The sequence below is a fragment of the Pezoporus wallicus genome, unplaced genomic scaffold, assembly GCF_028554395.1.
Source record: "Pezoporus wallicus isolate ANWC-B61680 ecotype Strahan unplaced genomic scaffold, APGP_CSIRO_Pwel_v1 scaffold_6885, whole genome shotgun sequence".
Taxonomy (NCBI): Eukaryota; Metazoa; Chordata; class Aves; order Psittaciformes; family Psittacidae; genus Pezoporus; species Pezoporus wallicus.
Genome location: NW_026638858.1, coordinates 433159 through 458985, shown reverse-complemented (window position 1 = coordinate 458985; position 25827 = coordinate 433159). Strand labels below are relative to the sequence as shown.

Here is a 25827-nt window from a genome sequence, read left to right as displayed (position 1 = left end):
TTGGGTTACAACAAAGAGGATATATAGCTAGGAATTTCACCCAGTGGGTAAAGCCTCCAAAGAGCTCACAAGCCACTCACAGCTATAGCAGTCCTGTAAAAGAGGGTTTGAGCTTTCAGGAAAGAGTCTCCAGCAATAGATTGTAGCAGAGACTTTGAAGGCAGTTTTAAAGACCTGCCAGTAACAAGATAAAAGAGCACGGATGTTCTTACCTGCTTCATTTTCTTTATATGACCAGTCATATGCGTGGATGGTGCCCTGCTTCCTGCAACCTTAACCCCAAGGATGGTTTTCAGGAGTCTAAACACAGTGTAATTTCAGCTACTAGCCAGCCCTCACCCCAAAGAGGTCTTTTGTGATCTTAGGTATCTTATATTAAACAAGACTTCTTGGCAGCTCACCTTACTTACCCTGCACCCTTGCTGACATAAGCTCCTGTCTCAAGGGGGCTCACATTTCACAAGTCCTAGATTAAGGTCTGCGTTGGGAGGTAAGACTGTTCTTCCGCACAGCTTAGTCTTGCTACAGCTGGAGTCAAATGAGGTTTAGTTGTGACTACTCAAGGTCCTAATTTCTTATTCCTTATCTGAAGGCTGTTCACATCAAGCACCATGAATCTGTTTTGTTTTCCAATAAGTGTCTAAACAAATTAAGCTGAATGCTGTCATTATGGCTTTGGTGTGAAAAATCAATCAGAGTTTGGTCACCATTGATTTGATCCTGCAGGCCTGGTAAGTATCTAAGTGCAAGCCTCAGAGGGCAGCCTAACTTGCTGAGCTGATCTAGAGAGCAAGGCTCCTTCTGCAACTAGCAGCAGGCTGGAAAGCAACTGAGATATCAAGGATCTGACAAACTGTCCAGTGAAATTTGGGCTACATATCGAAACCCTTGCTAAGAGATGACATAAAACCAAGCTGCTATTCAAAAACGTTACAATAGCCCTTGTTCTTAGTCATATTTCAAGCTAATTGCAGAGCAAGCTAGCTGTTATAAAGTGTTGAAAGATTAAATGAAAACATACATGTATATATATGCATATATGCATACAAATATATATGTAAATGATTTTCTTTGCATGAGGGGGTTAGATTGGAACATCCAAATCAGTATCAATAGCTGATGTATTTCTGAATGATCACAAGTTTTCTCAACCGCTAATGGGAAATGCCCATATGAAATCAAACTTTATAAACAGACAGAGGTTTTGGATTTATTTTTCTTCCTGCCCCAGATATACTTTGGAACAGGTGCCAGCAAGTTTAATCTGTCTGGACTGTTGTCATACAGGAAATATCAGAGTGAGAAGAAATATAAACACATTTCTATAAAAGATTTGATTATCAGGCTCATAAATATAGACACAGATCTTTGCATAGGCCAGTACCAATCTCTCTACACATATTTATTTATTTATTGACTGATTGACACTCTGTTCATAGACAGATCTGGATCTACACAGACAGAAAGTCACAGCTTGGCTCTGCTTTGTTCATTACTTCATTCTCTCTAGAGAGGGGCATTTTGACTTATAGATGGCCGACTCTAGTTCCTGACACCCAACATATGCTATTGATCTGTAAGTCAGGCCAGAGAGTCACAAATCTGATCTATCAGTAGCTTTGAATTAACACTATATAATATTTCCAAGCTTGCAGCTGCTTCCAAACATTACAGGTTGTGTTTGTTCTCATACTTGACCTCTTTTATTTTGCCTGACTCTTGACTCACTCTTGCAGCCAGCTCATCTCTGATAAATGTCACAGCTTCTTTGTTGCTGTGCTCTCTGAAATCCATCTTCTGTCTCCATCCACGATCAATCAAAAAAGTCTCCTTGACTGCTGCAATTCATTTTAAGGATTTCTTGTTATTGTTGATGCCTCCCATGAGCAGAACACTGCGCTTGCCACAGGGGCTTGAATGAGATAAGGAAGAGAAAGTACAAAAATATTTTCTGCTACCACTGAAGGGCAGCTGGCTTATTGATTTGTCTGCAAAGAGGGATACCAGTACTTTTGTCCTCCTTTTGCTTCAGACAGGGAGACCTGTCCAGTGTTCCTACCACAAATTACAATTGTAAAGCACAAAAAAAGTGAAGCCTGGAAGAAAAAACCTCCTGTTTCCCCAGAACAGATCTAACACTATCAAAGACCATGCTCTTACTTATAGCCCAAAAGGGCAAGACACCAAGGTTTGGTCCAGAGCAAAACATCCGTTTCTTTTATGCCACAGAGGACCTGATTTGATCCCAGAGTCATTGATTAGATCCCTGCTACTGAAATCCAAACACAAAGGCAGTCTCACAGAGGATGGCTGGATTTAGCTATATAAGTCTTGAAATAGTGGAATAGCAGCTTGGGAAGTATGATGGTAACCACAGAGAACTGTAGTTCTTTGCTCTATCATTTTGAAAATAGAATTATTAACACATAGCTGTTTTGAGCCCTGATGAACTTTATTGTTCCACTGCCATTTGTTATGTCTCCTGACACCCTCATACATTGAAATCAGGCTTGCTATGGTATGTGGCTTTCTCACGCTATTGCTAGATTAAGAAACAGGAGCAGATTTACAGGGTGAAGAAACTGGTAGTGAGGATGCAACATCTACTCTATTTACATTTCAGAGACCTGGCTTTGTATCAGCTTTAGTCTGGTCCCATCCAGCCAGTGTCTGTCAGCAGCTACAGTGAATTGGGTATGCTCCTAGAGTACATCTTCCCATGATGTTTCACTGAAAGGGAATCCAGGTGCGTGTACCCCAAGGCTGCCCTGGCTATGAATCAAAGAGCAGTAAATAAAGGCAATGTGGAGATTTACCTCAAAACCACATCGCTGATCTGTCTGAGGAAAAGAAAAGGGGGGGGGGGGGGGGGGGGGAAGAGAGATAAGAGTATGCTGCTGACAGAAAAAGAGATACTGGTGGAAAAAAATACTGCTGAATGCAAAGAGACAGATTTTAGAATAACATGTCACCTTATATACTGACTGGTAATAGTTCCTTAGGTTTGAAAAGCCCTGGAGCACATTGCTTAGCCCTTCTATCATACACTCCCCTCAGTTACTACCTGGCAGTGAGGGTATGGCTACTCGTCCCCACTTCACTCTCAGGGGGGTATAGCTGTGTGGCAAGTGGGGTTGTTAGCACACATGTGGCACTGTTGGAAGCAGAACCCACAGCTGGAGCACTGCAGTCCCGTATTCCACCCAGGCCTCCAATTAAGCATTGCAATGGAGCCAAAGGCTACTGTCTGCAGTCAGACACTGTCATATGGTGGTCTTATGATACTGGTTTGAAGATCAACCATGTTAAATGTAGCAGCCATGCGCTTCGAACACTCATGGTAAAGATACAAGGATTAATAGTAAGACCAGCTTCTAAGATTAGATGTCTTTTTCAAAAGGCAGTCAGTGAGAAACACACCATAGTTTTGAACAACAAATGCTGTCTGTGGTTACATAGATCAAGAAATTGTAATAAATATACAGATATGTGAAATGTGTTAAAGTGTTATTACTTGTATTTATATTTGTATGAGTATAGAACTAGAGGAGTAATGTTGATCAGGCAGGTTTCAATGAAAGCAGAGTTCAATACCATCAGTGATCTCTTGGTACCCAGAACAAGAGACTCTCTAAGACTCTATGACATGCAATTAATCCTTGTTCTGTGCTTTCCATTAGATCCTTGGGTATAAAGGAGAGAGTAGAATAAAATGTTTTCTTTAGCTGATCTCAGGGGGACACAAATAGTTGTTTTTGAATATGGAAAGCTAACTGTAGTACTTTGCAAAAGTATTGTAAGTAACCCTTGGCAAAAGAACGGTTTGTTTTTTTTTTAAGCAGAGCAGAGTCCAAATGAAGCTTTTTGGGTGTGGGGTCATATTAAAACCTTAAAATTATCCTGTTTTCATCAGAGCTGTGCCAAACATCTCAGCCAACTTGTGGCTCTGCAGCAAAACTCTATTTCTCACAACTCTGTCAAACTTGCCAGTGAAACCAGATGAAACTGTGAGTTCTGGAGTTAGAAAGCTTATGGGAGGCCTGTAGCAGCAGTGGCATGGACACAAGACTCTGCTGGTTAAAGCCAGAGTGAAGTCCAGAATATAGATTAAGTTTGAAAAGTTCCACTTGCCAGTGGCGGGAGATTCTTTTTATCAGGCAGCAAAAACATAATAGAACTGCAACGAAGAAATACCATTTGATGTCAACTGGGTTTGAAGTTCATTATGTATTCTTTTACTTTACCTGAGAAGGTTGCTCTGAGGTTGGGTCACTGTATTATGTTGAACAGGCTGGTAAATTTTCGGGTTACTTCTCTTGAATACGTGTCTTAGAAGCCTGCTTATACATGTACACACAGTTTCTCCCTGAACAGATGTTACTTTTTACAAAATTACAAGGCTATCATCTGTGATGAATACTAAATAGTTTCAAAAAGCCTATTCTGCAAGCTGGTATAAAGCATAGAGCCCAAAGGAAAGAATGGATGTCTGGTGAGGAAAATAATATCTTCTTCAGACCAGGTCCTAGTTCTGGCATCTGCTACTGAATTTCTCTGTACAACCCTTTTACCTGCTTACAGTTCTTCATCTGCAGGATGAAGCCTTTCCTACAGACTTTGTTTACTTATTTTTTAAGCTCTTGACGTCGGTGAATATCTCACCTACCATGTGTAGAACTGCAATTGCTCCTATTCTGATATAAATAACAACATCTTATTTCAGTTCAGTATTGCACTTTAACATGTGCAGAGAAAAACAGTCTCTGATTTGTTCTTCTCTATTGCTTTCCTATGAGTTCATTAGATTTTTCCCTTTAAAAGACCCCAGGATTTTCTAAAAGCACCAGTGAGTTTTTAGAATGGAATATATTTTCCAAGAGTAAAAGGACCTGCAAAGAAGAAAAGTTACCTTTAGAGAAGAGAACAATCAGTCAGAGACAGTGTCTCTACCTCTGTGTTTAGGCTGTTGCCTGCCTAGAAAAAAAAGCCCAAACTAATAAAGGTCTTTCTATGCCTTCTTTTTAAGAAGGCCAGTAAAATATATCCTAAATAATAAAAGTCTAAAAGCATAAGGCCAAGAACGGGCAATAATTTCTCTTCCCCTATACTCTCTTTTTTTTTAACAGAAAGAAAAGCTTGCTTGGTGTGGTATAAGTATGCTTGGTAGAGAGAGGCTGGGGGTGGAAAGGTGGGAGAGCACTGTCTGGAGATGGAGCTGTCAGTTCTTACAGCACAGGTTAAAAGCATCAGCTCCAGAAAACACAAAGGATTCAATGTCTGGCAGTTGCTTGGCAGACTTTCAGTTCACTTGCAAAAGGAAATTCTGTTCTGTTAAAATGGGAAGGGATCTTTCTGAACACCAGACTAATATAAATAGATATCTGTGAGTTTGTCTATGTAGATTTTGGTTTTTTCCTGGTTATAGAGGTCTAATTGAGTGTTTCGTATTAGACCAGAGTGGAATATTCTGATTTTAGGTGAAGTCTGGATTTTTGTCAGCTTAAAGAATTCATGCAGCAACATAAAGTAAAAAGGGCAGGCCTTGATTTTAGACACAAGGCATCCTTCTGAGAACTACTGCTGGTTTCATTACAGAGGCTCAAAGTCTCTCCCTTTCCCTTTCTATTATAACTATCCCATGTCGATAAGCAGAATTTGAAGAGAGACTGATCTCTCTGCTGCATGATATTCACCTTCACTTGTAAGCTGTGTCTTCCTTTCAAGTATTGTAACTGTAATGCCAGTAAACATTAACTTCCCAACTACACACACAAGAAATCAAAGGACCAAAGGACATGAACCTTCAGAAACACTTCCTAGAATACAGAGCTTGAAGAATACAGATGTGTGCATAAGATAAACATATTTAAGCCTACCTACAATGAAATTGCAAAAAAATTTTGGGGAGGACACCAAACAAAGTAATTTTTCTGGAAAAAGCTAGGTGTGGGCTCAGCCTTCAAATGCTTGAGAAATAATGCGCTTGTTAACACAGTTCTGTCTTGCTCTCAGAGAGACACCCCCTCTTGAGCTCTGGAAACTTCCAGTGCCCCCCCAGAAGTGTAGCACTGACCTGATGGATGGGCAAGGGTTGTTGGGATGTTTTTATTGAGCTGCAAACCCTTTCTTCAGGGACTTCAGAGCTTCAGTTGCTGAGAACAGTTTCTCTCAAAGTATGACAAGGGGGAAGAGTGATAAAGGGAACAGGGACAGGTAATCTGCTGAATCCATTGCACTACACAGAAATTATGCCTTGAAGAATTCAGTTAACTGGCTGTTGATGAAAGAAGACGTTTTAAAATTACAGAAGTAGCTAGCATCCAGAGCTACTAGCTCTGGATGATTATACACTATGGGTTTGGAGGAATTCTGTGAGAAGCATTCTGTCAGGGTTTCAGAGAAGAATCACTGTCAGTTTTCTGAGCATCTCGTGATGTAAGAAGCAAAGCTGGAAATCACCTCTACAAGATGGAATACATACAAAACACATAGCATGATGTAGGTCTGAATATAGCTGTCTTCCAGCGCCAGCTTTCTGTAGCTTCCGTAACACTCAACATGTTCTCCAATGCGAAAGGGCTCCCAGTGCACATAAATCCTCACAAAATGGAGCAAATTCAGCCCATTGTGCTGTAAAAATTCTTCATTCAGCTGTCAGAGAAGTACACCTGGTCAGCCACAAGGCCCACAAACACCCAGTGTGGGTTTTAACTCTGCAAAAATTTGCTTACGGGAGTAAATCTTTTGGCCCTTAACAAACGTCATTGAAGGAACAGAACAGTTCTCTGCAGTAGCTGTTAGGCTGACATCACATAAACACTGATTTGCTGACTATACATTCCTTCCAACTTTTTGAGCAGCTTTTTGAGACTCATATTTCTACCCAGGAAGGCAAATCTTTACCAGAAAAAAAGAAGAAAGTGCAGTGGAAGGGCAAACTAGAGCAGATGAAGATTTAAATGTACACAAGCAAATGAATTTGGAGAGAAAATTAAGTAGTCTCATGGTATCTCATGCCTAATCGCTCCCATGAAGGCAAAACTAATTGTTCTTGAAGTGACTTAAAAAATCAGAGTCCAGCTACCATGAGGCATGCCAGACCAGTAAAAAAAAAAAATAAAAATTAAACAGCACAGTTCTTCATCACATATTGCCAAGATTTGTGAAAATCTAGAAACTCCGGATGGAAAAGGCCTATTAAGTCAGCTCACCGTGCCTTAGTCCAAGATTGTGCCTAGCCCTGTATTTTCTTTGCTGCCCCAGGAGGGCCTGGCCCCAGCTATCCATGTGCAGCACTAGGCTACAGTACGAGTCTCAGTGCTGGAAATAGTGACTGGGGGACAGAAGAGAAGGCTTATTTTTCTCCACACTCTGATAACCACAACCAAACAGTTGTACTATTTTGGGGTTAGTTGGTTTTAATAGTTCTTTTAAACTAGGGCAAGGTTTTATTGTGTCTTTAAACCAAACTGAAATAGGCAGAATTTCTGTTAGATAGCATGACTGGCTTTTCACACAGGCTGTGCTGGCAATGCCAGCCATAGCACAGAAAAGTTTTCCCTCTGGTCAGATCCCTACAGGCATTTTCTCTGAGAGCACTGAGAGTCAAATGTGCATTTAGCTCTTCTTTCCATTTCACACTCCATTTCTAGTGATTAATGCTTATGTTCTAGATGGATGAAAGCTGAAACAGATGTTATCCAATCACAATGACTTTCTGATAACCCTGAGCTAAAGGCTGAAATTCTTCACAGGTTAGTGGCTGAAATAAAAAACTGGATAAATAAAGTGGGGAGTATGGGTGAACAAACTCTTACAGGTTTTATTTCTGTGGATAACAATGCACAGAGGCTATGTAATCTCTGTGTTAATCTGCCAGAGGAAAGATTAATTGGCAAAATTCCAGCTCTGAGACCTGCAAAATTCCTCTGCTGGACTGCCTCAGTGTGACCACATACCTTTTTAGCAGAATGTCACTCTGTAGACTTCATTATGTTATTCTTTTCCCCAGTGTATTTTCTTTTTTTGTTGAAACAACAATACATTTTTTCTTATACATTCCTGTGAGTTTATGCTATTTCTACCATTAAATATACCTGTAGCTAGTATGACTCAACTGGTGCTAAGGAGGTTAAGAAAAGCATTTGAATTTTCACTTAAGTGAAATTTTGAGTTGCTTTTCTCAAAGAAGACACACTTTTTAGAGAATTTAGGACTTACCTTTTCATGTTCCTTCCTTCAGACCTCAGAAAGCCTTTGGAGCAAGGAGAAACTTGAGTCTCCCATCTTCCTTCTTTACTTTATAGAGCTAAGCTTATAGAGCTAACAACATTTCAAAAAGCTGGTGTATGAAATAAATTGCACGCAAAATAAACTGACTTAGCTGAAGGTATGCTATTGAGAGAAAAGGCCAAGATCTGTAGCATCAGTACCCTGAAGAGCAGAGAACTGCCTAAGTATGCTTGACACACCAACTAAACTGCTGGGTTGGGTTTTTTTTAGACCCTCCCCTTAACTGGCTTTAAAGCACAGGCATGGCAACATGGATGCAACAATCTAGCCTATTATCCTCCCTCAGACAGTGACAGATGTTTCTGGGGAAGGAAATAACCTGCCGTCAGCTTTTGCAGGCTACCCCCACATCAGATCACAGCCTTGTCTTTAGTAGTTGAGAGACTGGCTTGAAGCCGAGTATTCAATATCTTTTTGAGGTTTTCTACTCTGGCTACGTTAATGATGAATTTCTTTCCAAAGTCCATCATGCAGACAGGTACCCTAAATATCTATGCTTTATGTATCAGATCAAGTCGTGTAAGACCTTTAAAATTGTAGAAAAGACTATTGAAACAGTAACTCAAACTATCTTTCCCAAACGGAAAGAACACCCAGCTTGCTGTGTGTAAATTGTTGTTCTTGGTTGAATTCACATTGCCAGCTCCTTGAGGTCTCATACATCATTGCCAAATCTGTGCTAGTTCTGTGTCTAGTGATAATGCATAATAAATCACAGCAAAGCCATCAGACAGAAAGTCCTAGCTCTGCTTCCTATCCTTAAGAATAGGCCTAAAGACCTAAACTCTGCAAAAGACTTTGTAAAAAAGCATGATGGCTGTGCTTTATAATGTAATGTTGACACAACAAGTATGAAGTGAAGAGTAAGAAGGTCAATGTATTCCTTTAAAGGTATGTTATAAAAACAACCCCACTTTTAAACTCATGTACCTCTTCCCAGCACTTCCCAAGCATCATTTAGTTTTGTTACAGACCCTAAGATGACTCAGTTGAGGAATAACAGCATTGCAAACTCCAGGGTATTCATACTCTGATGCAGAAATCTCCAAATCTTCAGTCCCCAGTTAGCTGCAGGGGTTTCTGGCCCAAAATTGCTTTGAACCTTCTCCAGGCTCTGCATAATGAGGCTGCAGTTAAAACCCCAGTTAAGACTATTACTAAACCTGCGCCTTTCCTGGCTCTTCAGTGAGACTTTCTGAGACAAAAATAGACCAAGTCGGTCCAGTTTCCTGCAGCTGTTTTTACCTACATGTAGGAGTCCAAGATATGGACGCTAGTTCCCAAGAAATGGTGCAAGAAATGCTACCCAAGTACACTGCAGCTGCCTGTACGCAGCACCCTGAAAAAGCGTGATTTCAGGAGATGAGTCCCAGATGGCCACAAATCTGTAAGCTTTCACTTCTACCAACACGTATTTTGATTTCCTGCAATTGCTAAGTGGAGGGAAAAAGTCCCACTTTAACAGCTGGATCCCTCCTGTAAAAGCAGTAAAGATGAAGCTGAAGGTTTAGATTAAAATATTTTATTCTTGGTGACAGTGATCTCCTCTCTGTTTGAGGGTATGTTTTAAATGCAGTTGTGGTGTGATGCCAGGGCACAACATTGTGCATTTCACTGTGGCAGAAGCTCTGTAAAGGGCTGGGCTGCAATTTCCACTCCCATACAACCCCAGTCACAGAGGACAGGGGCAAACAGGGACATTCCCCCAACCACAGGGGGAAAAGACCCCTCTTGATTCACTCTCAGGGAACATACTGGGAAGATAAGCAAGCTGCCTCAGGCAGGGTCTTAACTCATTAAAAAGGCTGGAGTCATCCAGATCTTCGTGTGCTTCAGTCCTGGCCACTTGAAGGTCAAGTGTTTGGTCCCAAAGGGTAGAGTTCTATGTATATGTTCACCACTGCATAAGTAAATTCTTTTCATTGTCATCAGGTAGTGCTGGGGTCCCAAGCAGATGAGTTCCTGCTAAATAGATGGTGCCAGGTCTGGGAGTTGTCCTCTTGCTGTGGCTGCTGGTTTGGACTCTGAAGAAAACATTGACCCTCTATCTTCCTGGCTTCCTTTTCAAACTAGACTATTACCTCCTTCCTATAAATTCCCAAATACATACTCTGGATACAAGCCTGAATTTTTTACTTAGGCAAGATTATATATTGGAAGCCACAAAGAATTTTTCCTGATTATTGGGTTCATTCTCTGTATCAGAACTTACCTGCACATCTGAACTCAGTTTGTTGTGTTCGTCCCATCTTTTCAGGGTTAAAAGACAAATACCATGTAAATTGTAAACCTCTGTGATAATAAGAATACTCAGCAAGAATATTTTCTGACTTTTCTCCTTTAAAGTGACAGGATCTACTGATTATTCTTCTCTCATGATATTGAGGCAGTCTGATCCAAACTGAGGCCCCAACATGATGGATTGTTTCTATACAGATGCAAAATGAAAGCAGCTCATGAGAGTAGAAGGTCTCTAATGCAAAACATTAAGATTCACATTTGGCTTCTCTAAAAATTGCTGTCAGATATCCTCAAAGACTTTGAATATTTTGTTTTTAGTGCTCTTTTACTAACAACGGTTGCTATTAGCAGCATCCTGCTTCAACTGCCTGGAAGCACTGGATCACCAGGAGCTGCACAGCTATGGGTTAGTGCTCCAGAGAAAAGGCTGGAGAGTACCTTCCCAGCCCACCATGATCCAGCCTGAGCCTCTTGTCATGCACTTTGGTATCTCCACCCTCAAAACCAGGTTATGCCTTCATTTTGCAAATGACTTGGAAGGGATCCCCTTTCTGCTGTCTAGTATACTTGTCCAGGAATTAAACATGCTTCTGTCCATAGGTGTAAGAGTACTAAAGGGATGTCAGCCTCTCTCCTGTGCACATTGCAAAGGCTGCCCAGGGTGCAATGTGCCCCTCTTCTCCAGGGATACGTTGTCCTTGGGAAGACAAAGAAAGCATAACCAGATGAGGCCAACTGAGCTACCTATGCTCACTCAGGCTATCAAACAAATTCTAGTGTGCTCATATTTTAGGCACCCTTTGCACATATATTAATGAGTAGCTCAAGGGCAAGGCAGCAAAGCATCAAGACTTAGGATAACATTAACAACCACACTCAGCATGATGGATCAAGCAGTGTGCCAAGGGACCTATTATGGGTTTACACCTTTTGGGTTAATATATGCCACTAACTATCATTGCCCAACAGGAAAGGCAGTATGTTTTTAATGAACTCCAAGATAAGGGGTCGATGAACTGTCGGGATCCCAGCAGTCCAGTGACTTCTGGGCAAAGGTGATCTTTTCCTCCACAAGAGTAGATTGTAAGGGACTGTAAACTGACCTGGCATGGGGAAAGTCTTCCCATACCTTACAATAAGGCATTGTTTACTAGCCTGGAGTAACCACAAAGTCAAATAAACAGGTTCCATGGTCTTTGTTTAGGTGCTCTACTGCAACTGCCAGCAAGAAGGCCTCATCCTACTAAGAGCTATGGTGACTGCAGAGCAGTGATCCTAGATACAGAATGTTAGGCAGGAACAGGTTGAAAGCACCATCTAATATTTTACATTAGCTATCCATGGCTATGCAGATCTCCCAGTCTGTCCACACTGGGTGAGGCCCTATGCTTTTGAAAACATCAGAGCAGTGAAAAACAGGTAAAGTGCTACAATGCTCTAGTGTGCTGTGAAAGCCCAAAGGCTTTGGCCTTCCCTTGTTACTCCACATCTTTGAAGCAGAAGAGATGGCTGCACTTACAAAGAGGTGACCAGAGTTCACTGAGCTCAGGCAGGCTTGGCATGCCCTGCAGAGGCTCTGTGACAGCAGTAAGTTCTCCATCATCACTAATGACAAGGCTGAAGAAACCCAAAGATTTAAAGCTTAAAAGCCTTTGCAGAAATCAATCCTTCCAAAAGACTGAACAAAACAAAACAAAACAAAAAGAAAAACTAAATAGAAGTTTCAGCAGCAGAACTGCTGTAACAGCTACGGTAGGTCTAGTGAGGCTGCTAAGGAAAGATATAAAGCATATGGATTAGATTTATTAGCATAAATCTGAGGACATCAGCATAGCTGCAGAAAATACCACCATCAAGTCTTCAGAAATCAAAAAAAAAGATACCCTTTTAGTAGAGAGAAATAGGAAAAGGAGTAGGTAGGATATGGTATCTCAAAAGAAATAGATCTGTCTTACTTCATATGTATTTTAGAGCTCAAATTTTCACTTGCATAAATAAGCGGAAAAGTCATCTTCAGCAGCAAATTTAGATACATAATTAACTTGGAGTACAGGTTTCATCCTTACTGAAGTCAATGCATGTTTAATCACATTGCTACATTTGTACCTAAATTCAAAGTCTATTAAGGCTCTTAAAACTGCACTGGTATAAGAGAGGTGTAAGAGGTCAAAATCAGATACTCCATGGTAGAAGGATTGCTACTTCAGATGAGCTGTTAGAACAAATGATGTTATCTTTTACCAAGAAAATATACTGTGCTATGTTATGACAAAGAAAATCTGTCTTTTCAGCCTTTTCTTACTCTGGTTCCCATCAGCTGAAAATGACTGCAGGAGACAAAGACCATAATACAACCCTAATTCTTAGGACAAAAGCTAAAATGCAGCAAACTGTGCATAACACTAAAAGATACTTAATGAATGAAATTAACTGATTTCACTAATAAATGCAGCAGCTGGTAATTGCTGAGAGTTATTCACACTAACCAGATATTCATAGACTTTCATTACTGTAAAATATCAGAACGGATGTTGCATGTCTAAATCATAAATACTGCATTTCAGCAAAATAGTTCAACATGTGTTTGACTCATTAAAATGGAGCTGAGATTAGACAACACCCTATTATGAGGCAGGCTATGCCTTAACATTGCTCGTTTCAGTAAGGAACAACACATCAGCTTCTGGAACTTTCAAGAACTGGAACAAAATCTAAGACATTCACACTAAAAAGGAAAAAGAAAAAAGGAAAAGACAATTTTGCTGCTTTTATCTACTACAAAGTATAGAACACTAATTCATATCAACATGATGAACACAAAAAGGTACACAACTTGTTTCAGAGCTGGTGTCTAATGGAATGCTTACATAAACAGCATTCCAGAAAGTTTCTCAGCAACCCACTGTTTCGTATCTTCACCTTATTTTCCCTTTGTCATTCTTCAGACAAGAGAGTCAACTTCTGATTTTCCAAAAATGAAAATCCTTCTTGAATTTTCTACAGGGGGGAAAAAATAACCCTCCCCAAAACCACAAACAAATCCCACACAAACCACCTTTCCCATATTCAGGATCGGCCCCTTTTTAAAATGCCAAACAGTCATCTTCTTTTTCTTGACACAACTTAGGGAGCAAGGAAGGAAGGCTAATATAAGCACCTTAGACATAAATTACTTTAAAAATCACTCCAGCTTTGCACATCTGCCTGATGCCACACTGGCTGAAGACTCATGCTGACCATAGTCTCTTCAAATCTCCTTTCATGCACTTCCACATTCCCTGTCAAACCTATGCTCTGGAAAGGATCTCCTTTTTGTTCTCCATACTAGACTAAACACCATGGAGCTGCTTGGTGTTCATTAGGCCAGCAGAAACACACAGACAAGACCTCACAGATCAGAAACCACTATTCCCCTCATGCACACACCTACAGCAGGCATCCATGGGGGTGTCTAGGATCACAGTGCAGGGGGAAGGAGGGGAGGAGGGAAACAGTCATCTGAGATGAAAAGAAGAAGCAGCAAGAAGGTAATATAGGTGGAGAAAGCCAGGCTTGAGTGGGTGAGTGAGTCTGTATGGTGCGAGCAAGCAGATAATAGTAGAAAACATAATTGTTAACAATTAACAGACACAAGATGGTAATTAGCCATGGCATTTGTCATTAAGCCTTGATGAAACTCAGTGTGTGCAACTATCTTGGTTAATGGACTACCATTAATAGCTCATAAATTCCACTAATGCATTTATGCACTAAACCACTCTAAAACACCAACAGGGAAAATATCCCATAGTTTTGTCACACCCTTCATTCTAGGAAAGAAAAATTATAATAGGTATGATGTTTCACTGGGTCTTTAAGAGTACAGGTGGAAAGCCTGCCTTTTCCCAGGAGCAGAAGCCTTTTATCTAGTAAAATCTTTGAAATAATCACTCAGTACTTACATATTGAGGGTCTTGGACAGGCTCATACTGCCCTTCAGCACTACTTGATATTCAGCTAACTAGACTAAATCTGTCTCAAGGGCCTTACTGTTTTGCACTTATTTATTCTACCTCATTTTCTTGCATAGGACAAAGCCTATTGCTCAAGCTAATATATTACAGTGCAGGTTGCAGTAAATTGTGCACATGTGCAAACACTCAGGCACCCCATTCATCCACCTGTAAAGAATTAGTTTGGCACTTCTGGTTCAGCACTGGCACATGTGGAGCTGTTGAATCTGAAATGTTTCTATAAATGTTAAAGAAAAATGCCTGCAGGCTGCTGGCCTAGCTCCCCATCCCAAGAGAAAGAAATGCTGTGCTTAACATTTTCTGGTAGTGTAGTAAAAAGTTCTGTAGAGGAACAGGATAAGAAGAGAGACAAGCCATCAGAAACACTCCACCAATGCCTAGCACAGTGTCTTGGACAAAGCCTTACTCGATGAAGCTTGCAGTGCATCAGAGAACATTTGTATTAGGAAGGCACTTTAGGGGATATGGCTCACCCTAAGCTCAGCGCTCATTTAGAAAAGTGGAAGAAAAAGCCCATCCCTTGGCCACTCACTTATGGCTAGGTCTAATATGGTCACTGTGGAGGCTGCTTCAGTGCTGGAAATCACTGCTTTCTATTTAAGATACTGTCTACTACCTGTAAATTGTGTGCTTTCCTTATCTTTACTAGACATTTCTCTTGGGCACCAGGCTTTTGCCATGGTCACCATCACAGCTCACTTCAAGCTTCTTCATAGTGATTTTGGCTGTCTCATGTTTAGAAATACCACACCTGAGTTTGAGGGTGAGACTAAAAAAACAAAGCAAACAAAGGGGGAAGGTCCTGCTTTTGCACACTAATGCTTCCTACTTTTCTTCTAGGCACATCTTCTAGAAACCACGACATGCCCTGTGGAGTGAAATGCAGCCCTGCACAGGGAACCCACACCTCGAAGCTTTCAGATGTAGAGCCCTATTGAGAAGGTTTTAGGAAATTTGTAAGCTTTGCGCCCCCTTTGGGACTGAGATAAATGTCTCTCCAGAATACAGAGCTCTCTCATTTTCGCTGTGGTCCTTTTCTCCCTGAAAGAGCTTTTTAGAGAGGGAATATTATTCTAGTCCCAAAGTGATTGACTCGTACAAATAGAAACTAATGTAACTAAACCTTGCAGTTACTAAAAAAAGATAAATGAGACCCCAGTGCCACCAATGATACAATTACATGGTTGTCACTTGGGACTGTAAACAGTAGATGTTTTTTCAAGAATAAATCCTTACACTTTCAAGACATATGTCTTTTCAATCACCAGCTTTTTTAAAAGGCTTCAAGATAAATGAGTGCAAAGTGAATTAATGGAGAACGTAATGTAGTCACTTAACATTCCTGATATTGATTCCATTTCATTAGCTGGTAAGCACTTTATACTCCTGCAGAGACATTTTCTTCCTTCCTCAAGTATGATTATAAGAATAAAAATAACCTTAAAGAATCTTCCCCTTGGAGCCTACTTCTACATATATTTCCAGAACTATGCCTTCATGTAAGTTTTTAAGTCAGAATTATGTAGAAAGCTTATTACTGGAAAAGGGCTGTGACCAGATTTTCTGCAGGCTTGAAGCATTTGATTTTCCTGTTTGAAACACTGTACATTAAACTTGCACTCCAGTCTTCCTGTCCTTCAGAAAGAGTGGCAGAGAAAGCCAATGGATGTGTCAGGACAATATTTACTGCGCCCGAATTAGCACTGGATGTGTGCACATGTGTGTTTTTGAGGGTTTGCTCTTCCGGTTTGTGGAAGTAATTACAGGACAAAGCTTGAGCCTTTCTGAGTCACGTTGGCTGTTTCATGAGGGCTACAGGAGTATGGGGACAGGGAGCTGTGTTTTAGCTAGAAGACAATAAATTTGTCTTGCAGTACAACACAAACCAGCAACACAGCTTTTCTGTCAACCCCCGCTGAAAACCAGGATCTGGCATAATCCACCACAGCTATATGTCTTTTCCGGTACTCCAGGTACCTTGTGCTATCTTTACACAGCCCCATGCTGTATCATGCAGCATGTTTGGCCTTAGTTTTCAACAAACTCATGATGGGTCTCTCATGTAGAGGAACAAAAAGAAACAAGACTGGAAAACAACATGTCCCTGACCATAGAAAATTACTCGTGTCTACAGGTAGTGTAAAGTTAATAAAGCCTGATAAGAAAGGATACACTGTTCAAGAAGATTTGGGGTATATTGAGATAAAACTTACTGTTTTCTCTTCTCTGAATTATTTACAAAATCAACATAAATTTGCAAGTGTTTCACTGATTTGTATTTTTGCTGACCAAGATTCACAAATTTCTAGCCCCGTCTAGAATGGAAATGACAGAATAACTACAGGAAATTGCTTCTTTCTGCTGCTCTCCACAGCAAGTGGTTTAAATGCACAGAAATTAGCATGTTGTTCAGAAATGGAAATCATCCAAGAAATGAAGGAAGTACAATATGCCTTTAAAGACTTAATGTACTCCAGTATATCCAAGACTTGAGGTGCATGACTTCCAACAGCACCAGGAAGAGTCACAACATTGGAGTACAGGTCTTAGAGACAAATATGTCTGAGACGTGATTTCACTAAGCTTTAAACCAGCATTGCTTTGCGAGAGCTTACAGCTTTCTGGGTGTATGGATGAGAAAGCAAACAAACAAAAACAATGAGAAAATTACCTGAGTAGCTAAGGCAATGTGTAAGGGAAAGGTAAACACAGTATTATTTGGATTCATTGCCTAGAAAATTGGCCATGATCAAGGTGGTCAAGATGAAGGCACTTAAAGACTAGGTAATCTGAGTTCTTTTAAATTAAATTCACCACTAATATGAATTGCAACTATATATATACACATTTTGACAGAGACAAAGTTGAACCCTTTTTATAAGCACCTAAGCATATATGGCAAAGAATCAGCATTTGGAGTGAACTACAGGCAACTATAGCCATCTAGTCAACAGTATAATTGCCCCAGTCACTACACAGTGATCCAGATCTTCACGATAGGGTAAATCCTATGTTAAAAAGGGCATCATTTAGGGCTACAGTGGTTTGCCCTCTGGAAATGTTCATTCTTCACTGACTATTGGGAGATTCCTACTAACCAGGAGTCTAACTGAAGGCAGATAAAAAATCAGCTAGTCTGACAAGGTGAAATAACTTCTGTAGAGTTAAAATTTATCTGGAAGGCTTTTCAGACATGACATTTTTGATTTGTTGTTATTGGAATAACATACTTTTATGACTGACTTCAATAGGAGAACATTCACATTAATGCCAAAAAATTTTGAGACTGTTATGTTCATTATATTCAGGTGTAAAATCAATGATCTTTAAGGGAGTGCTGTGAGAAAGAAATCCGGGCTTCCTCCAGTGATTTAATTTGTCCTGCAACAGATGACACCAAAAGATCCTGACATATCTGGGATCTTGAGGCTTTTATGCAGAGGTTCATCAGATTTCACATCTGCACAAGAAAGCCTTGGTTAACTGAAGGGGTTTACAGCAACTCCTCAGCATTCTGAAAATAGTTCAATTGCCTTCTTATACTAGCAAGATACTAGACAACACTGCCTTGCACTTTACTGCACAGACAGCCAGCTGAGAAAGAGCCAAGTATATGACATGACTTTGTATTTAATTAGAAAATTGTTCTTCTATGCCAAAGGCTTCTTCACCATCCTAAAAACAATCACAGAAATGAGATAAAGCTGGCTTTTCCTGCAACACACTGAAAAAAAGGTAAAGAAAGAAATTCATTCTTACCCCAGTGTTGACCCATAGATACAACAAAAATTCAGTCTCTAAAAACAGTAACCTGAGAAGAGATGAGGACTGCCCAAGTATTCCTGAAAGGGGTCATGGTAGACTTTTTCCCTCTTCTTCATCCTACCTGCTCTAAAACCTTCCCCACAGCTAGCTTTTCAATCATGATCAGGGGAAGTCACCAAGAACAATGAGCAATAAAACCTCTTTGGCAGGGTCCTCTTTTGTGAGTAGCTGTGAATATCTCAGTTGCAGTCTCAGAATTGCACTGAACTGCGACCAGCTATCTTTGAGCACAGGGCCATAGAACACACACAGTCATGCTAGGGCTGAGACTGTAGTCTGCCAAAATTTTGTAAACTACAACACTGCCAAATATCATCTAACGAAAATATTTCTAGTGTGAGAAACTTCTAAACTTTCAAGTTTAAAAGTCAAGGCTAAGGGTACATTGTTCTTCAAAGTACAGGGAATATGAGTGAAAAGAAGCTAAAAAATCAAGCTGCAAAAATATTAGTGTCCCTAGGCATGTCCAGAAACAACTAAAGAGTGGTTTGTCTTTTGTTCGGTAGAAGAGAAGGGCTCTGTTGCCCAAATTAAAAACAACTGAACTCCATTTCTCTGGATTTACTACACTGCTGGCTTTATCTATGTCTGGCATAAATCCTGAAGTCACTGGAAATAATTTCAGTAGAATAATTCATGTTTATGATACTTGACAATTCAGTTGGGTGAGTTTACTAGAGTTTTTGCAAAAAGCTCACAGCAGACCTGAATTTGCAAGTTTGGACCTTTACTGGGACCAATATCAGAGTGCAACAGAGTGGTGTGCTCCCTCTGCAGATGCACCGGGAAACCGTAAGACAAAAAATTAGTGTGTGAGAGCTGTTGTCTGACATTCTTAGGTCAGAAGCCAACCTGGCAAGCACAGCACCTGCAATGTCCAGGCAGAAAAGATTTAAACTATACCTTAGCCGCTGCAAAGGCTTTTGTAATTCTATCCTCCAGAAGTCTGTAACCTATTTTATCTCAGCTTCTGGCAGAGCACACACTCCTCTTTGTAATAAAGCAAAGCATCTCCAAGGAATTCACAGCCACTGGAAAACAACTCTAATATAAACTAGTAACTTAATTTGAAGAGCTCCTGATAAAGGTAATTTATTTTGGCATACAACTGGCTCCTCTTCCATAAGGCAGTCACTAGCAATACACTTAACCTGAAACAAAATTCCTTGATTGCAAATACAGCAGAGCCAAGGCCTTGCTGAAGTGTGCTCCTGACTTGTGGCACCTTGCCTGGTCCCAAAATTTCATGCCTTTGGTCTTTCTGCTCACTTTGCATGGTGTGCTGGCACTGCAGGCTTCCGCTGTCAGTCCCTTCCAAAGTAGACCCTGGTCCCAGTCCCACACCTGCTGAGGCATTTGGGAAAGCAGCAGTTGGGAACACCAGAAGGACAGAAACCTTAGGTCCATTTCTACTCTGAGCAGCTCTGGTGAGCCACCTCCTTGAAATCACTAATAACCTACACATAGGTACATCCTAGCAAAATACAGACTATCATCTTTAAAAGTAACTGTTTCCACAGATTGCCACAGCTGGGAGCAAGAAGCAGGTGTATGGAAAAGGAGCAAGAGACCTAATGGGTCTGAAATACGGTGAAACCTTTTCTAGGGAATCTCCTCCAGACCATTCAGTGGATTTTGGCTCCATATTCAGAGTCCCCTAATTTACATAAATCCTGATCTTACTGAAATCCATGTTTGGCCATGCTCAACTCTGCTATTATTAAGGATTTGGTGGGGTTTTTTGGCCACATTTGTCCTCAGTTCTTCAGTAGTTCTGGACCCTGAGACTTCCCTGCAGCTTTCCATACTTAATTCTACAAGGAGATTAAATGAAATCCTTGGCAAAAAAATGATAGTTGTTTTATGCCAGAATAAATTAAGGTCACGTTAACTAGCTATAAGGAACTTACTTGTTATTAGATGTGTATCATAAGGATCCAGACATAACAGTACACATTTCAAGAGAAAATCAATAATATAATATTCATTATAACTCTATAAATTATATATAGGGTCATTTTTATGAGGCCAGAAAAGATCACTGTGGTCATAGTCTGGCTTCTTGTTTGGAACAAGGCAGATATCACTGAACTCACTCATACATATGTATTCTGTATTTTAAAAAGCATACATCTTCTTGATTTAGCAATTATAAGTGGTAAAGAGTTCACAAGAAACACTGGTAAGTTGTTCCAGTGATTGATTACGCTCTTGCATGTAAAGATTATGTTTATCTGCTTAGCCTCCACTCCCACTGGTGACTGCCAGACAGCAGCACCTCTGACATGCTGTCATCTCTGATAAGACACCCCTGCAACAGGATGCAGTGCTGGACAGAGACAGCCACGCTAAGCAAAGGCAACCAGCTGCACAGCCTCCAGATACTGCTCCCTACCTAGCAGAATTAGTCTCGTCGCAAGGCAGGCTAACTCAACCCAGATTTGGGGCTGAGCTAAGGCAGCTATGCTGCTTCTGGTACCCAGAAAAAGCCCCAGGGAAGCAGTTCAGGTGTTCCTACATGGCATCCTCTCACGCTGCTGATATCCACAGGTTGCAGTCAGACAGCATAGGAAAGGAGATCCTGTTGGCACAGAAGTAGGAGGCAGTTCCTTCCCTAACTGCAGGCTTTGGTGAAAAGACTCCAAAACCATCTGTGCCTGACCTCCCTCCTGGTGCTTCTGCTCATCTGTTTCCAATGCCCAAAGAAACTCCCTTCTCCCCGTCCTCTTACATTCATTGCACAGAGATGTGACCACATAGAAACCCATAGAGCTTGCTTCCTGTGCCCACCTCCAGTCAAGCCAGACAGCCCTGGTTCAGCAACCATCTTCTGTTTCATGCTGCATCTGACCCACGTGTCGTGTGCTGTCAATGTCAGAAGTGCTTTTGCTGCTTCCTTCCAGGTCATTGCCCTGGCTCTAAAAGCACATTCCCTCCACCTCCAAAACCTTGACACAGCCAAGGATTTAAAAGTCACCATTAGCATTCACTGCTGGCAGCCTGACAAGAAGGCAGGCAAATTCTTCCCACTGCCAGTTTCTGCCACATGCATGTGTATGTAGCAACAATAAGAGCTCAGGTACCTTCCCCATCACCATTCAAGAATGTTAGAGCAGCCTCTGGAAAAAAACCCTTTTCCATTTCTGCTGCTCACTGAAGGTCTGCTGCCTGCCCATCCTCGGGGTATATATAGTGAAAGCAAATCAACTCCAGGTAGTTACTAGAGGAGTAAAATAAGAGACAGGTTTGGTTATGTCACAGTCTGATTGCTTCCCTGAATCTTCTTAGACCCATCAAAACTCCTAATGAAGTCTAGTTCAGATTGTAATAGCAGATGTCTTTCCAGCCAAGCATTTTTAGAGCAATATTTCCCTGCAGAGCCTTTAATGGGAAGAACCTCCTGACATCTCATTGTTTGTCAGGGTCTGAACAGCCGCTGCACAACTCTTGTGTTGACCTCACTGATCTTTATGCATGCAAAACCGGCCAGCCTCTATTTCCCTCTCCATTCCAGAGATTTTTTGGTTGTGGTCCAGCTGACAGAGGCTGGGCCATGGTCAGTATATGAGACTCCCCCTGAAGATGCAAAACCCTGTCTCCAGTCTTTTAAAGTCTGGCAGCACCAACATATAAATCTTATTCTGCATCCAGCCATCGCCAGGACAGATGTCTTTTCCAGAGGAAGCTGGTAAACTCGGCAAACTGCATCCTGCTGCACTACAACGGGCAGGGGACAAGCAAATCCCTGGCTGGCAGAGCAAGGAGCATCAAAGGGCCACATTGGATAGGCTTGCCTCTGACTTCCACTGCAGGCTGGACAAACTCTCACACCTCCAGATTGGTCATATATTCTCAGCAATTGGCCTTTGATCAGACTTTCCCCCTCATTTTCTTGGGCCAGTGCTTTAACATTTGAGAAGCAATGCTTCCTCTCCCAGATGGAAATGGCTGCTAAGGTATATAGAGTTACTCTTGAAGATATGCTATTTAAGGTTAGGGAAATGTGAAAAAAATACAGGATTTTTACATATATTGTCAGGCAAAAAATGTTTTTTGTTTTTTATAGGGAGACAAGGGACAATTTGTCTTTAATGCTTCATCATTTCCATTATGAAGCCCTATTTTATTCTCCTGAAATTTTGTGCAAGAAACCTGGATAAAGTTCCAAATTGTTTGATTCTCTGCTGCAGGAAAATGGTAACTAACTTGTCTGTGAGCACCATGTATTTACTTACAGTTGAATGAAGCTTGAATGACACTTGTCTTTGCAAGTCATCAACAAATGTCACTGATATCTGCCCACGGGGTTGGGTACCCTCTGGGTGGTGAACTCAGCTGGCTTCAGCAGCATCCCACTCCCACCAATGGTGCCAGGCAAAATTCTGCCCTGAAGTCTGAGGTTGCTTTTCTCAAAGGTTGGTGTTTCCACTGCTTCTATTTTGAGGGTGTCCTCCAGCAAGTGTAGATCACATCAGAGGTAACTGGTCAAAATGACCTTAAAGGTGTCCTCAGGAGTTTCTTTAAGTGAAGTGGCCCTGAAAATGACTTATTAAATTGGCACCACTTTAGAAACTTTTTTGCAGTAAAATTTGGGGATTTCAGTTTCCCACGTGGGCTTGTTTTGGATTTCTGCTTTGTGCCCAAGGAGGAGGAGACAGACTTAAAAAAACTAAAAAAGAAAAAAAGCAGTGGATTGAAGATTTGTGAGCAGTATTTGTGAACATCCTACTACTGAAGCAATGGAAACAAGCAGTTTTTAATGGGATTTGTCTTCATCTCATAGAATCTCAATGATCTATGATAGAGTGATATTTTCTTTAAAAAAAAAAAAAAATCAAGACATTTAATTTTAAAACCCTTTTCTTAGTTTTTCCTGAATTTGTTTTACCTTACAGGTAGTGAAATAAATTCATTTCAGTAAAGCAGTAGTATTTCAAGTCTTGGTTATTAAGAAATTCCAGATTGGGGGGGGGGGGGGGGGGGAATATTGTTTTAAGAAGTTTCTGTTTTTTCAGAAGATAATTCTGCCTTCAGTTGCCAACCTATCTTATATTTGAATAGAGGGATCACTACATTACCAACAGACTATGTTTGTTTTGCTGGCCACACTAATGATATCTATTCAAAGTTGCTTTGTTGAAGACAAATGTAAGCTACACAAAAGGGACCATGCTCCTTGCTAGCTACCATAGCCAGACCTGCATCTCCTTCTTTCTAAAACACTGCAGACAAATTGTCCTGCCAGCAGAAGTAATCAAGTCTAGAAACATCCTGTGTATTGCTGCATCACCACTTTATTTTCCCACAGATCCTTAATAGATCTTGTATCCCCACATATCATCCAGAGCTCCAGTCTGTACCCTGCCATAGTCCTAGAAGCAGCTGGCAGGTTCCTGCAGCTGTGGACAAAGGAAGCTCCACACCATCCACCTTCTGTATACCTTATCATGATCCTACAAGCAGCTGGAGAGTCCCTGCAGCCATGGGCAAAGAGAGTCCTACATCATCCACCTTCTTCTGTGTGAAACTTAATATAAATTTTCTGATTCAGGAACCCATTGGCTGGTTTGTGCTGTCTTTTCTAGGAAACCTTTGGGGCTTTTCCTTTTGCATAAGGATTGCATAAGCCTCAACTTCTTAGGAAACCAGGCTAAAAAAGATTCAAAGCATATTAAGTGTCATATCTAAGATTAGAGTCCACACGTAGGGATATGTAAACCAAATGTGTGCTATAAAGGAAACAGCAGGCCCTTCAGCAGTGTAATTGAACTCAAAGGGCTCCTTGCAAGCTTGTAAAAATGTCTTCACATCTAGAATTCAAACCTTTGATGGGCTTTCTAGGATGCAGGAATGAACAAATCTTAGGTTTAGCATCAGAAGAGACAAACCCTGAGCCCAGCAGAAAAGCTGAAGGACTTGTTTTGATTTATAGACACCATATGTCAAAACTTATAATTAATTTCATGAACAGGGCTGAGATCAGTGTTTCCTCACTAAAAATGTTGCAGGAAAACCCTCAAGTGAAACAGCAAAAAATGCTCTCATTACATGTCTGCAACACCCAGACTGAAAAATACTTTGATACTATGCTGGCAGGACTGCTAATGTCTCAAGAGCAGCTGAACCACTTGCTGCACAAACAAAATGAGCTGTCTTACAAGGCAAAAAAATGCAATGTACTGTGAAGTTGCATGTGAGGATGTATGCTTTTAAGGATAAGGAACACATTGCAAGGCAGCCAGCTGACCTACATTTACAGCTGAAGACATAATGCTGACCCACAGGGAGTTCTGTCTAAACTACAAACACAGAAGGAGTGCTAGTCAAATGGACCATGTCTTTTAAAATGATAACTGAGCAGGAGCAGCAGCATGGGGCCAGGCTTTTCCTGCTGTCATATGTAAGAAGGAAGCTAGTTCAATATAGCATGATGAGCCGTGGCTGGCAGGGAAGTACATCTCAGAGCAACTTCTGCCTCCTCAATATGCTGTGCTGCAGGGAGGAAAGCATACACTTGCTATGTGAAGGCAAAGCAAGTGAGCAGTTAAGTGAGATGGCAGCATGGACTGAGCTAGACAAATCAGGTCCTGGGGCCCTGTCACAGGCTGTAATGCTGCAGCAAAGTCAGTACTGCTGTGCTTCCACTGCTACCAAACCCGTGCTATCAAAGCTCATACCCACTCACAAACACAGCATGTTGTGAGCATGAATAACCTTCAAAAAACAAGGAGATTACCAGTGCACTGTGAGGTTGCTAGGCCATAAAGAGAGGAAAGGAGAAGACAGAGGCAGAACCTTCCCCAGGTGCAGTGATGATAATTGCATCAGCATAAGGAGAAAATCACATACACACTTGGGACCAGATTTTTAACACCCCATCAAACAAAGTAGCTCTGTTGAGATCAGTGCAGCGCTGCTTCACACTATATGTGGATCTCCCTGCTGGCAGAAATCAGCCTTTAGAAAAACAGGCTCCCAGTTAATTTGCTGAATCCTGCCCCAAATACATTGACTTTTCTTGAACAGAGCCTTTCTTGTCCCCCTGTGGTGCTGCATAGTCATGTAACAGCTAAAGAACACATGACTTCTTTTTCTACTGCTACAGTGGAAAAGGAAAGATGTAAAAGAAAACTTGAAAGTTACTGCAAAACAAAATCATGTAGCCTAAACCTGCCTATTGAAGACAAAATGGAAGTGTTAATTAAGCCACCTTGCCTATAGTTGCACTACATCGCACCAACATTTCCTCTCTGACAAGCATGAGCAACAGTGATATACTTGGGAATTTTTTGAGACAAAACTAGAGCAAGGAAAATAGCTCTGCTGGGCACAATGAAGTACTCAAATAACCGCAATAGGAAATGACCTTTAACAAAGTCTGGACAGAAAGTCATCTCCTGGATTACTCAGTGTTTCCTCCCTTTTAATTTTCTTTCTCAGAAACCTAACCATCTTT

General features: G+C 41.0%; 1 protein-coding gene across 1 annotated transcript in view; it reads right to left on the bottom strand.

The window, feature by feature from the left end:
• Positions 1–25827, bottom strand: part of OSBPL5 (oxysterol binding protein like 5) — a 177017-nt gene that overhangs the window by 144742 nt on the left and 6448 nt on the right. The window lies entirely within an intron of this gene.